Source organism: Panthera leo, chromosome A2 (assembly GCF_018350215.1).
Source record: "Panthera leo isolate Ple1 chromosome A2, P.leo_Ple1_pat1.1, whole genome shotgun sequence".
Taxonomy (NCBI): Eukaryota; Metazoa; Chordata; class Mammalia; order Carnivora; family Felidae; genus Panthera; species Panthera leo.
In genome coordinates this window covers 29513737-29526288 of record NC_056680.1, presented here as the reverse complement: position 1 = coordinate 29526288, position 12552 = coordinate 29513737, and the positions used below count along the sequence as shown (strand labels likewise).

At 48.2% G+C, this 12552-nt stretch overlaps 1 protein-coding gene across 4 annotated transcripts in view; it reads right to left on the bottom strand.

The window, feature by feature from the left end:
* Positions 1–12552, bottom strand: part of PTPRG (protein tyrosine phosphatase receptor type G) — a 712285-nt gene that overhangs the window by 112353 nt on the left and 587380 nt on the right. The window lies entirely within an intron of this gene.

Genomic DNA, 12552 nt, shown 5'->3' with positions numbered 1-12552 from the left:
CCATGTGCCCGAGTTCTTAAAGATTCTAACCCCCAAAAGCTGGCATCGTAGTACAGGAAACATCCGTACTCCTTTTACCGAGTTTCACCCACTGCTAACATTTTGCACCTCACACACACACACACACACACACACTCACAAATGTTTTCTTGCAAAATCACTGAAAGCAAGTTGCAAACATGCTGATGCTTCCCTCCTTAATACTTTGGCCTTCATCTCCTCAGAATAAGGGCATTCTCTTATATAATTGCATTGGACTGCACACTTGCGTCCCCCTCTGCGAATTCATATGCTGAAATCTGATCCCCAATGTCACGGTATTTGAAGGTGGGATCTTTGGAAGGCAACTGAGTCATGAGGACGGAACCCTCATTATGAAGGGGATTAGTTTTTCTATAAAAGAGACCCCAGAGGCAGCCCCTCACCCATTCACCATGCAAGCAGACAGCCGTCTTACGGACCAGGAAGCAGGCTCTTACCAGACAGCAAATCTGCCGGTGCCTTACCCCAGGGTCCCAAGCCTCTGGGACTGTGAGAAAACAAAATTTCTGTGGTAGCCTCCCAGGCTATGGTAGTTTGTGGTAGCAGCCTGAGCTAAGGCAATAACCATCACAGCATTATCAAACTTAAGAAAATAAACATTAATTCAATAATATTATCTGATATATAGCCCATATTCAGATTTCCCCAGTCATGTCCAATGATAATTTACAGCCACTCCCCACCCCCCCTCATCCCATATTGCAGTTAGTTATCACAATGCTTTAGCCCCTTTAAATCTATTACAGTGCCTGGCCTTTTTTCCTGATGACTTTTTTGAAGAAGCCAGGCCATCTGATGTGTGGGCTATCCCGACACAGTGAAACTGTAGATGAAATTTTACTGTAAATACACCAGAGTGTCAACCGATATAATTTAAAATGAGACTCTCATTTTGAAGCAAAGCCACAAAAACAGGGATGGGTTTCCTCTGGACCAGCAGTACCCTGTGCATTTATACGGATGCAGGGCATACGGAAAAGTCAGGCTACTTCTCTTTTTCACTCCTTGTGGCCGGCAGGTTTGAAGGGATGTGGTGGTTCCACATCCATCGGTAGACAAAGCCAAGTCGATAGTATCATTAATAGTGTCACATTTTAGGTTTTCAAATGGGTCCTTTCCAGTGGCCATGATTCCTGTCTCCGTGGGGCTTAGAGTCTACGGCAGGGTTTCTGAGCCTCAGCATCACCGACCTCGGGGCAGACAATTCTCTGCTCCTGGGGGGGCTGTCGTGTGCACTGTAGGATGTTTAGCAGCATCCCTGGCTGCATCCAGTAGACGCCGGGAGTACTTCCTTCCCGAGTTATGACAACCAAGATGGTCCTCAGGTAATGCCAAATGTCCCCTGGAAGGCCAGTCGCCCCCAGCTAAAAACCACTGGTCTAAAGGGGGCGATGGAGATTCGTCAAAGAAAGACACATGTGCAGCTGGTATCACACACCCGGATGGAATGGATGGTCAGGAGGAGAAGTACGCAGTGTTTTCCAAGCATATTATGGGAGGATGTGGCCCAGGCTTTGGTAGAGACTCCCTTGAGGGAGGTACATCTGCCTGAGAGCTGACAGAGAAGTGGAGATTAAGGGGAGGGAGGGAGGGCAGGTCGAGGGACCACAGCAGGGAGAAGGCCTGAGGGGCTGGATGGAGGCACAGAGAACTAGGCAAGAGGCAAGCATTAACTGGTGGAGCTGGAAAGACCTCATATCCCAGAAGCCAAGTCTGGTCTTGATCCTATGGGCACCGGGAAACGAGAGAGATCTAAACCAGAGAACGACGCAAGCATGTTTGCACTCTTCAAGATCCCTTGAGCTTCCACCTCCCGGTAGAAGAACCTGGAGGAGCCAGGAGGGAAGGGGGGAGGCAGTGAAGAGGTGCTGTGGGTGGCCAGGCTTGCAGACCAGAGAGAGGATCCGAGAATGGCGGGATCTAGAGCAAAGAGGTAAAACTGAGAGGCCCAGTGAGGTGCCGGCCTAGGAAGGGTGTGAGGGAGAGGAGGGCAGTGAGGACCACACTCCGCTTTGGGGTGCAGGAGGTGAGCAACACCGGAGGAGATGGGTCAGGCTCCAGGGCTTGGTTCTGGCATCTCCCAGAGACACAATTACATGGCCAGCAGCCTACTGCGAGCCACACTCCCCTATTTTCCAACCGAGAGCCCCAAGCCCAAGGCTGCCCAGGGGAGCAGGATGGCTTTCCTGCCAGAGATGCACGGGCCCAGCTTTAAGGACCTGGCTGCTGGAGAAAAGCAGAGATTGGTTTTGACAGGGAGGCATCCTTTTGCTCTGCAACTGCCAAATCACGCTTCAGCCGGAGAGATTCACTTTGTGCGACTGAGACAGGAAGGAAGGGCTAAATTGATGAGGCATTCCCACTGCCCCTCAGAACCCCGGGAGGCATCTTGCTGCCTACCGTGCAAATGCCACCAGCACAGGGACATCAAACAAGCAATCTGAAAGGGAGGCCCGCAGCGAGACGCTAGGGTGCAGTGACAGCAGGAGGACACTAGGTGGCGCTAACATACCGCTTTTAAATACCCCAACTGCCTATGTGGCTGGTAGTCTCTCAAGACAGCATGGGCGGGGGAGGGGGGAGAGAGAGGAATCAAGGAGAGATCTACACCCCATCTTTCCAGGTGCCAATAATGAACCCAGGAGGTTCATATATTGGAAAGCTTCCATATCTTACAGTGATGACCATGTCAAATTTCCTGATTTCTACATCTCTTCTCACCTCCTACCATGTTCTTATTTAAACACCCTTATTCTGAAGACATCACTCCTCTGCTCCAATTAGTGGTGAGCTGTATGGGGATGCATATATCTCCAAGAGTTACATCATAACCACATAAATAATTCTATCACCCACATGCGGATGCAACCATTCTTCTTATTTATTCTTTCAAATTAAAATAGCTCAGTTTTTCTTTGCTGATTAAGATGATTCATGTTAATGTTTTTAAAAGGAAACCCAAGTAATACAAAAAGAAGAAAGCTAAAAAAAAATCACCCCAAATCCCAGAATCTAGAGATAACCACTGTTAACTTTCTGGGGATCTCACATTCCAGTGTCTCTTCATGCACATGTAAAAGCACATGCACGCAATTTGATGTAAATGGGATATGGTTTTACATTATAGTTGTTACATTGCTGTCGTGTTTAACCCACTAAGTCATGGAAATATTTCCTTGTCAATAAAGAGAGCTTGCGGTTTTCACTGTTTTGAATGAACGTGCAGGGGTACAGAAGCCCACTGTCTCAATGTACGAGAAAAAAATGTATGTACACTTAAAGTCAAAACCTTTTATTTGAAACTAGCACTTTAAGTTTTTAAATGCTGAGATTATCAGTTAACATCCCATTTTGGAGAATCTGTGGGTCACGTTGACAACTAGGGAGAATCTTTGCCCAATAGGACCTTCCTAAAAAAAAAAATTATGTGAGTGTAACTGACATACTATGTTACATCAATTTCAGGTATATGACAATGTACTAGACAATGTACTGAGTGAAGCTCACAAAGGAGGCAGGTCAGACCTCTAATGAGACCACCCACTCAGATGGAACCTCACTGAGGCGCCTCCAGAGGTCCCCCGCTTGTCCCAGACTACAAACTGAAGCATGCAGTAGCATTTACAGGCTGAGGAGCTCTGTCCCACCTGAGATGAGCAGGCAGAGAAGAAATTTTTCTCTCTCCATCTATCTCCACCACCGCCCTGAGAGGGAGGGTTTTTCTGGGCCAGATTTGCAGAGTACTAGAAGGACCAACAACAGGAGTTGGCAAACTTTTTTGGTCAAGGGCCAGACAGCAAATGTTTCCAGCTTTTCCAACCGCACAGTCTCTGTTGCAAATAGTAAACTCAGCCTTTGAAGTGCAAAACCAGCTCAGGCGGTATGCAGAGGAACGAGTGTGGCTGTGCTCCAGTAAACCTTTATTCCTGGACACTACATTCCAATTTCACAGGACTTTCTTCTTTCTTTTCTTTTTATGTGCAGAGCTATTTAGATACCAAGTCGTCTATATTAGTCATTTTTAATTCAATTTATTTAAACTTAAAAATAGTTCACTGGGTGTTGTATGGAAACCAATTTGACAATATATTTCATACGAAAAAAATAAATAAAATCACCTTTTTTTTTTACCAATAAATAAATAAACAATAAAAAAATTAAAAAAAAAATAGTTCACACATTTGATTTTCAGGCGTTAGGAAGTCTTGGGTGTTTTTTCAACTGTTCAAAATTAAAAAAAATAATTATTCCTAACTCATGGTTGTACAAAAGGTAGTGGTCAAGTTCTGGCCTGTAGGTCACTGGTTTGCTGATCCTTGATCTGGAAAATAAAGGGAGGCCAAACTTTTATCTGAAGACGCTTGCGTTCTTAGCACTGAATTCCGCCTCTCAACACAGCCTGAGAGGTCCACTCGGCCTCAGAGTGGAGACTCTTCTGTGTGCAATTATATTATTTACTTTGCTGAATGTCTTTGGTAAGTAATCTACCTCCCCACCAGAATGGAAACTCCAAGAGTCTAGCATCTTTCCTGTCTTGTCTGCCGCATTATCCCTGGTGGTGAAGACAGAGCTTGACCCAGGGTGCCTGGTAGCTCGGTCTGTTGAACGTCTGGCTCTTGATTTCGGCTCAGGTCATGATCTCACGGTTCCTGGGGGATCGAGCCCTGCGTCGGGCTCTGCACGAATAGTGTGCAGCCTGCTTGGGATTCTCTCTCTCTGTCCTTCCCCTGCTTGCATTCTCTCTCTCAAAATTAATACATAAACTCAAAAAGCACAGAGCCTGACACAGAGCAGGCCCTCAATAAATGCTGCCAGAATGAGTGGCATGTTGGGTGGGTGGGTTCCTCTGCTGTCCATGTCCCGTGTGCCATCACCCCCGCCATGCCTGCCATCTTCTTCCACTCTTCTCTCTGGCCAGCAACCCCTCTGCCCCCCACCCGGCCTCCCTGAGGGTCTTGATCCAACCTCACAGTTCCCCTCTGACATCTCTGTGCTCCCAGGGCCCCTCTGCTCCCCATTTCAACTTGCCCATCACGTGTGTCCCCATCAGCTGTCCACTTCTCCGTCCCTGTGGCAGGACTGTAAGTACCTCCAGGGCATGGACCGCGCTCTTCATCACTAATGCCCTCAGCAGGGCCTCAAATTTCATTCACAGAACGAAGGAAGGCATTCTGCTCTCCAGTCAGGACCACTGGTAAAGTTCCCACGTACAGAATCAGTGCCACACAATCCATCTCTGGGATCACTTCAGGGCCTCAAGTTCGTAGGAAGACCCTGTCCCTAGACTCACACCTTCCGCTGGGGGGATGTTTGCCCATCAAAAAAAAAAAAAAAAAAACGTTCAGTCTACAGAGGTGACAAAACTCCCAGGACGCTCGGAGGCTGGGGGAGGTGGAGTGACCAGGTGCCTTCCAAACAACAGGCAAGGAAGGAGACAACACATTATTGTGCTCTGTGTTGTCAACTTTTGCTGGCTTTTTCAGTGATGGAAACCCTTCTTTCCAAAAAACACCCCTGAAAATTCAAAATGTAAAACAGAGCATTACAGAATTGTATGGCACACTCTGGAAAAGCTGGTATAATAAAGCACAGACTTTGGAGCCAGCCTCCTGCACAGTATTCTCGTTAAAAATGGGTATTCTCGTTAATACCTGGCAATACCCTCCTCACGGGGTTGGGGTGAGGATGATAGTGACTACTGGGGCTGAGCAGGAATCTCTAAGACTCACGGCCAGTGGCAAATATAGGGGCAAGCTACTGGGCTCACACGGCACTTTAAAAATTGGCATGCCCTGGGGCGCCTGGGCGGCTCGGTCGGCTCAGCGTTTGCCTTCGGCTCAGGTCATGATCTCACGGCCCGTGAGTTCGAGCCCCGCATCGGGCTCTGTGCTGACAGCTCAGAGCCTGGAGCCTGCTTCAGATTCTGCGTCTCCCTCTCTCTCTCTGCCCCTCCCCGTCTCACGCTCTGTCCCCACCCCCCCAAAAATAAATATTTTTTTAATGTTTATTTATTTTTGAGGCAGAGAGAGACAGAGCATGAATGGGGGAGGGTCAGAGAGAGAGGGAGATGCAGAATCCGAAGCAGGGTCCAGGCTCTGAGCTGTCAGCACAGAACCCGACACGGGGCTCGAACCCATGAACCGTGAGATCATGACCTGAGCTGAAGTCGGACGCTTAACTGACTGAGCCGCCCAGGCGCCCCAAAAATAAATAAACATTTTTAAAAATTGGCCTATTTTACATGCACAGCTGGATTTTTATATCGAGTCTCCATCCACATGAAGACCACAGCAGCCTCCCCTGCAGAGTGGGGGTGTGGATGCTCACTTTTGCCCCAGTCCCTGCCTCTCCCCACGGCCTTGGCCCAGCTCACTTCACCCACAGCTGCCGGGCCCCCCAAGGCCAGGTGAGTTTTCCCCTGGTCTAAAACGACCACCAGGAGCACCGTCCTAGGCACGCAACAGGCGTCCAGCCCAGCACCCTTGACAAGGGCCATGGCAAACTGCACCTAACACAGGGAGTCGGCCAGTCGTCTTTTACACAAAATCGAAGCCTGTTAACCATGGGGGAGGTACCACACCCGGCTCTCTAAACAAATATTCCCCTGTGAGGTGCTCCCGACATCACCCTTCCCCTTCTCGGGGGCCTCATTATGTCTGATTGCTTTTTCACAGGCAGCTCGGATGATGTTCGGTGCCAGCTCTGAGAATTTCTGCCTTCGTTCTCAACCACCTTTAATTATGATCCCAGACTTCGTTAAATAATGAAGAGGCTTCTTAGCAGAGCACCCAAGGTCCTCTGATTCTAAATCAATGTCAAGGATATCTTCTCAGTGGTTCTTACAAAATGGTAGTTTCCCCCATTCCCACCCCCACCCCTTTTCATTCTGGGTGTTTGATAAACTAATGTGACAGGCTCTGTTTCGAGGTCGGTGGTAACTTGCAAGGGCCTGAAACTATTGAGGGATCTCCTCCCTGCACCCCCCCACCCTGAGTTTCACGCCTGAGGCAATAGGCCTATTACTGATCAGGAATCAAAGGGGCAGCACTGCTCAAAACACAGCAATGTGGTACAGATTCACTATTTCATGATGTTTTCAACAGAAATGAAACAGCTGCCTGGGGCCAGGGGCTGAGGCAGGGGGACTCTGTGGCATCCTCTACCACACAGGGTGGTACCAGCTTAGCCCAAACTGGCTGAGGATCACGGGGTCTCAAGATCCCTGCCCCAGGGACCTGCCAGGCAGGGAGAGCAGACAGTAGTACGATGTCCTCTTGAGCAGAAGGGACTCACTCAAGTGGCACAGAGCCATGGAGCCTCGCCTCTGACAGCTTAAGCGCCTGTCATTTCTTTATCGCCTCAGCCCAGCTCAAGAACCCTTGAATATGGAGTCCTTTAGGGGAAATTTCCAAAGAAATGGCCTCAGGGAAGGAGTTTTCTTTTTGAAGGGTTGAATCAAAGAGGTCTAGGTAAACACAAATCCCCCAAAGCAGGCTATGTAGGACTTCAAACCCAGTATCTTGGTGCTCTGGGGGTGTCACCTCCCCCGCCCTCACCAAGGGCTTATGAATGAGAAACTGTTTGGCCAAAGTGGCAGAACCGGGAAGGATGAAATTAAAGCAGAGCCCTAGCTCTGGCATTTTTGGGTTTTATGGCATCCGAATAATGTCTATTTGGAGCTGCCGGCTGCCAAGCACATGCGAGGGCCAGGCTCCATGCCTTCATCTTGATAACCCATGCATGCGTAACTGAATCCAAGAGGTGGGTTCAATTATTCTCCCCATTAAAGATGAATGAGGACACGGGGTCCAGAGACACCAAGTCACCAGGCTGGGCCAATGCCACAGAGAGGGAGGAGGGTTGAGAACTGGAACCCAGTCTGTCTGATTCCAAACCAGAGTGGGTGAGCGACGGGAAGGTCAGGTACGTCCTATCCACAGACACCTCCCACATCGGCTCTCTCTTCTACGAGATGGTAGTAAAAAGTCAGGAGGGCTATTCAAGGCTTAAAAGGTGAAACCGGTCGCACACAGGCACGACTCGTGGCTACTGCAGCCTCAGGGCTGTGACTTCCTCCTCCACTCCCCCTCCCCTCCCCTCCTTGTTCTCAATGACACATGAGAGTGTAGGGTCTCTTGACAAGTTCCAGAGCAGCTTCCAACTCCTTGGAGAATGGATGAATGGATGGATGGAGCCCAATCCCCACTCTCCCTATCAGAAATGCAGCCTACATTTGTGGTCCCCCAAACCATCATGGGGATGCTGGAACTATGTGGGGTGGTGCAAGGTGTCCACCACCAGGGTCTTTACTCTGTGCGTTTCGGTACTGCCATTGCAGTATAACAAGTCCTATCTGATGATCCTGGCGCTGGGCTGAGTTAGTATATTTCACAAATCATGTCATGAAATCCTCTCTGTAATTCTATGGGGCCCCTGGCTCCATCGTTACACCCCTGTTTTGTTTTATTTTATTTTCTGTTTATTTATTTGTGTGTGCGAGAGAGAGAGAGACAGAGCATGAGCAGGGGAGGGGCAGAGAGAGAGGGAGACACAGAATCCGAAGCAGGCTCCAGGCTCTGTGCTTGTTAACACAGAGCCCGACAGGGGGCTCGAACTCATGAGCTGTGAGATCATGACCTGGGCCGAAGTCAGATGCTCAACCGACTGAGCCACCCAGGTGCCCCATGTTACCCCTGTTTTAGAATCAGAGATCCAAAATGGTCATCCATTCACTTTTTCACTTTGGAGGCAGACTGCTTTGGTTCTAGACAGACCAGCTGTATAGTCTTGGGTAACACATGGTGACGCTTTTGGGTAAGTGCAGGAAATGCACAAGCACGTGCTGACTGATGTATAGAAAGTGTGCTATAAGAAATCGCTACTGTTAAATATTTACTGAGCACCTATTATGTACCAGGACACTGACCAGGAACTAGGGATAGAGGTGAACACAAGTGGACATGGTCCTTGACCTCCTGGAGATTACATCCCAGAGGGAGAAACACATCAACCACTTAATCCCCCTAAAAGAGAGTTCTTAATTTAGGGCTTCTTAGTGGCTCTAGATAGAATGCACAGAAATCTGTGAACTTGGATGGGAAAAAATATACTTTTATTTTCACTGATCTCTATCTAAAATTTAGCATTTCCTTCCATTTCAAATGCTGGCAACAAAGTATAGTAGTAGTAGTAATTAGCAGGACCTGGGGGACATCACCAATAGAAATCACAGATCTATTTCTGCTAGATTACAGTTGTTGCCAATATCTCAAATCTTCCTCATGCTCATTATTATTTCAAAATTACAATGGTTATTAGACCTGCTGCTAGATTTTATAATTTAATGCCTTCATCAAGAAGCAGATAAATTACTATATTATAATTAAATTTTTTTTGATAATATCTGAGGATAATTGGCTTCCTTGGTAATCTATTTTACTTTATTTTATGCATCTAAAAACCATCAATATGAGAAGAAGTCTATGGGATTCACCAGATGGCTGAAGGGGTCCATGGCATTCACAGGTTAAACGTAATTACAAAAATATTATTCTGTACAAAGATTTAATAAGGGACCCTGACCCAGGTTTGGGGGATGGGTTAGCAAAGATTTACTGAGAAGAGTGATGTTTGGACTGAAATCTGAACAAGAGTAGGGTTTATAAAGTGAACAGGAAGGAAGGAGGCATAGATACGTCAAACAGAAAAAAATAAACACAGCTTGTGCAAAGGCCCTGCAGTTGGAAAATTGGAAAGAAAACTAGTATGGCTGGCAAGTAGGGGATGAGGAGAATGGTCCAAGACCAGGTCTCAAAGCTAGTAGTGTTGGAGCCAGAGTTCACCCCTGGGTGGGTCTCACTAGAGGCCAGACTTTGCTGGACGGCCACTTTCTTATGAGGTGAGAGACTCTGGGGCACAGTGGCCCCGACATTCTATGGTGTCTTAACTAAAGCAAACAGTAACCTGTTGCGAGATAACAGAAAACATGTACATTCGTCTCTACCCCTGGTTCCTGACACGGAGCTCCTAAAACCCTTGCAACTTTCCAAGTGGTAAGAGCACTGAGAGGATCTCTTGTTCTAACGTTTGTTTCTGACCTCATCCCTGACAGAGGGCTCCTGATACTCTTGTAAACATCTAAGTCATAACATGCTCCTAACTCCACTGGGATAGAAACTCCTCCACTGGGGACCCTCCTAGGCCTCACCCTATGTATCTCTTCATCTGGCTGCTCATCTGTATCCTTTATCACATTTTCATAAATTGGTAAGCATAATTATGTGCTTCCCCTGGTGAGGCACTCTAGCAAATCAATCAAACCAAAGAGGGGGTAGTAGGAACCTGTGATTTGAAGCCAAGTTGGACAGAAGCCGTGGATAACCTGGGGATCTACTACTTGTGACTGGCATCTGAAGTGGGGTGTGTACATCTTTTGGGACTGAGCCCTTAATCTGTGGGATCTGACAGTATATCTCCAGGTAGACAGCATCAGAACCGAGTTAAGTTTGTAGGACATCTAGCTGGTGTCGCAGAATTGACTGATTGGGGAAAAGCCACCCCACATTTGGTGACCAGAAGTGCCCAAAGTAAGGTATTCTGTGTAAAAGTAAGAGGCGCGCGCACACACACACACACACACACACACACACACACACACACACACACGAGGTAGAGAACTGGGTTTCCCCTAAGCAGGAGGGAGAACAAATTTTTCTATTGTATCTGTGGAATTCTTTTCCACACCACCCAATGGCATCCCCTCCGTTCCCATGAACGAGCCCTGGTATGCAAGTCAGTTTCTCAGCCACCAACTGAGTATTAGGCAGAACTACCGTGGAAGACAGCAAATTCGCAAGCATTCTTATCCCATCAGCTTGTCTCTGCTGTGCATGTAACAGAGCCACACACTCAAAATACAACGGCAGCAGCCAGTGTTCCGGAAGGCAGAAGGAGAAATTCAATTCTCCAGTCCTCCAAGCACGCAGTTTTGACTTTCCCATATTATGCTGTTCCCGACCTCTCCCACCTCCTCGGAGTCTTTTTTCCTATGTGATATCCCTCTTCCTCTGAGAGTTTAAAGGCCATGGGAGGTGTCCATGTCCTATGCAGGAAAAAGCATTGTTCAGCTTGGCGCTAAGGGAGGTGGCAAAGTTCAGAATGATGCATATTCCCAGCTCCACTTGACAACAGCAGCTTCTCAGACACTGGGTGGGAGACCAGACTCCAGGTACTTCCCTCCCTTTCAAGTGTAAGACGCTGTGATTTCCTGCCAAAAGGGCAAAGTGGACCTGTCCCACTTGAATTGAGCACGGCATCCTTTCCACACAGTACCACTTAACTCTCGCTTCTCCCTCTGCCCTGCTCTAGTCCTGGGCTCCCGATGGAGGTCTGCACCAGATTACCAGCGTGCAGCTCTAGGGGGAACAAAAGTATTGGAGCTGGGTTTTCTCTGGCCTGGCCTCCTACTTCCTATCACTGAAATGCTGTTATGGCCTCGTTGATTTCCGACGCTTTAAATCTCTGACTCTTCCTTGGCATCTGTTTCTCTTATTTGAGCTCAGTTCTGGCTCAGGGCATGAGCTCCACCTCATTTCAAACCCCAGATGTGGCATCTGCACCAACTGGCCATGTGGTTAGGACGGTCCTCTGTGGGATGGCACCAGGGGCTCCCAGACCTGGGCACTGGCCTCAAGTAGCCACTGGTGGGCCTGGCCAAGAGGACCCAAGAGGAGAACAGGGAGCCTGCCACTTGCAAGGAGAGACAGACCAGGCTATGAACAGGTAGCACCCCACGGGGAAATGACTTCTTCAACACACAGGAAGGACTAAGCTACCCGGTCTCTTGGCTGCCCTTGGCGTAAGGATCCACATGCCCTGAGGAGACCAGGCTTCTAGCTGGTTGCGGAAACCAACAGTTTTAAGTGATCGGTACACTCCTTACCGAGAAGGCTTTGCTGACGCCAGCCCATAAGCATAGAAACCACAGGGCTCCACACACTTGATGATACCTATTAACATTTAGTGTCAGATGTGTAGGTAGCACGTTTTCATTATAGACACAGATTTGAAATGGCACAGCCAAGACGCTCATTACAACTGCTCAGACCATTGCTTTGGAATCACAAAGCCAGTCAAGAGAGGGCCCAGGAGTAAAGCCCACAGCCAGAAGGACCACTGGCTATGCCAGGAAGGTAACAGAAAAAGACGCCTCCACAGGAAGCCTCTCACTACTGTGCCTTTACAGATATCTTCGATTATCAGGTCCCAGGGACTGGTGAGGTGAGAGGTTTCTTACACCCTGAGAAATCCAAGGGTTCTGCCCACGTTCCTTGTACCTGAGAAGAAGCAGCCTCAACTAAAGCATGTTTGTTTGTGGAATAGTCAGTGGGAAGGATGGGGAAGAAAGTCTGTCTCCCCACTACATTCCTTCTGTGACTCCACGGAGATGCTCGCAAACACCTCGGAGCCTCATGCTTCACGGGCTGTGAATGCTAGTTAGCGACAGAAAGG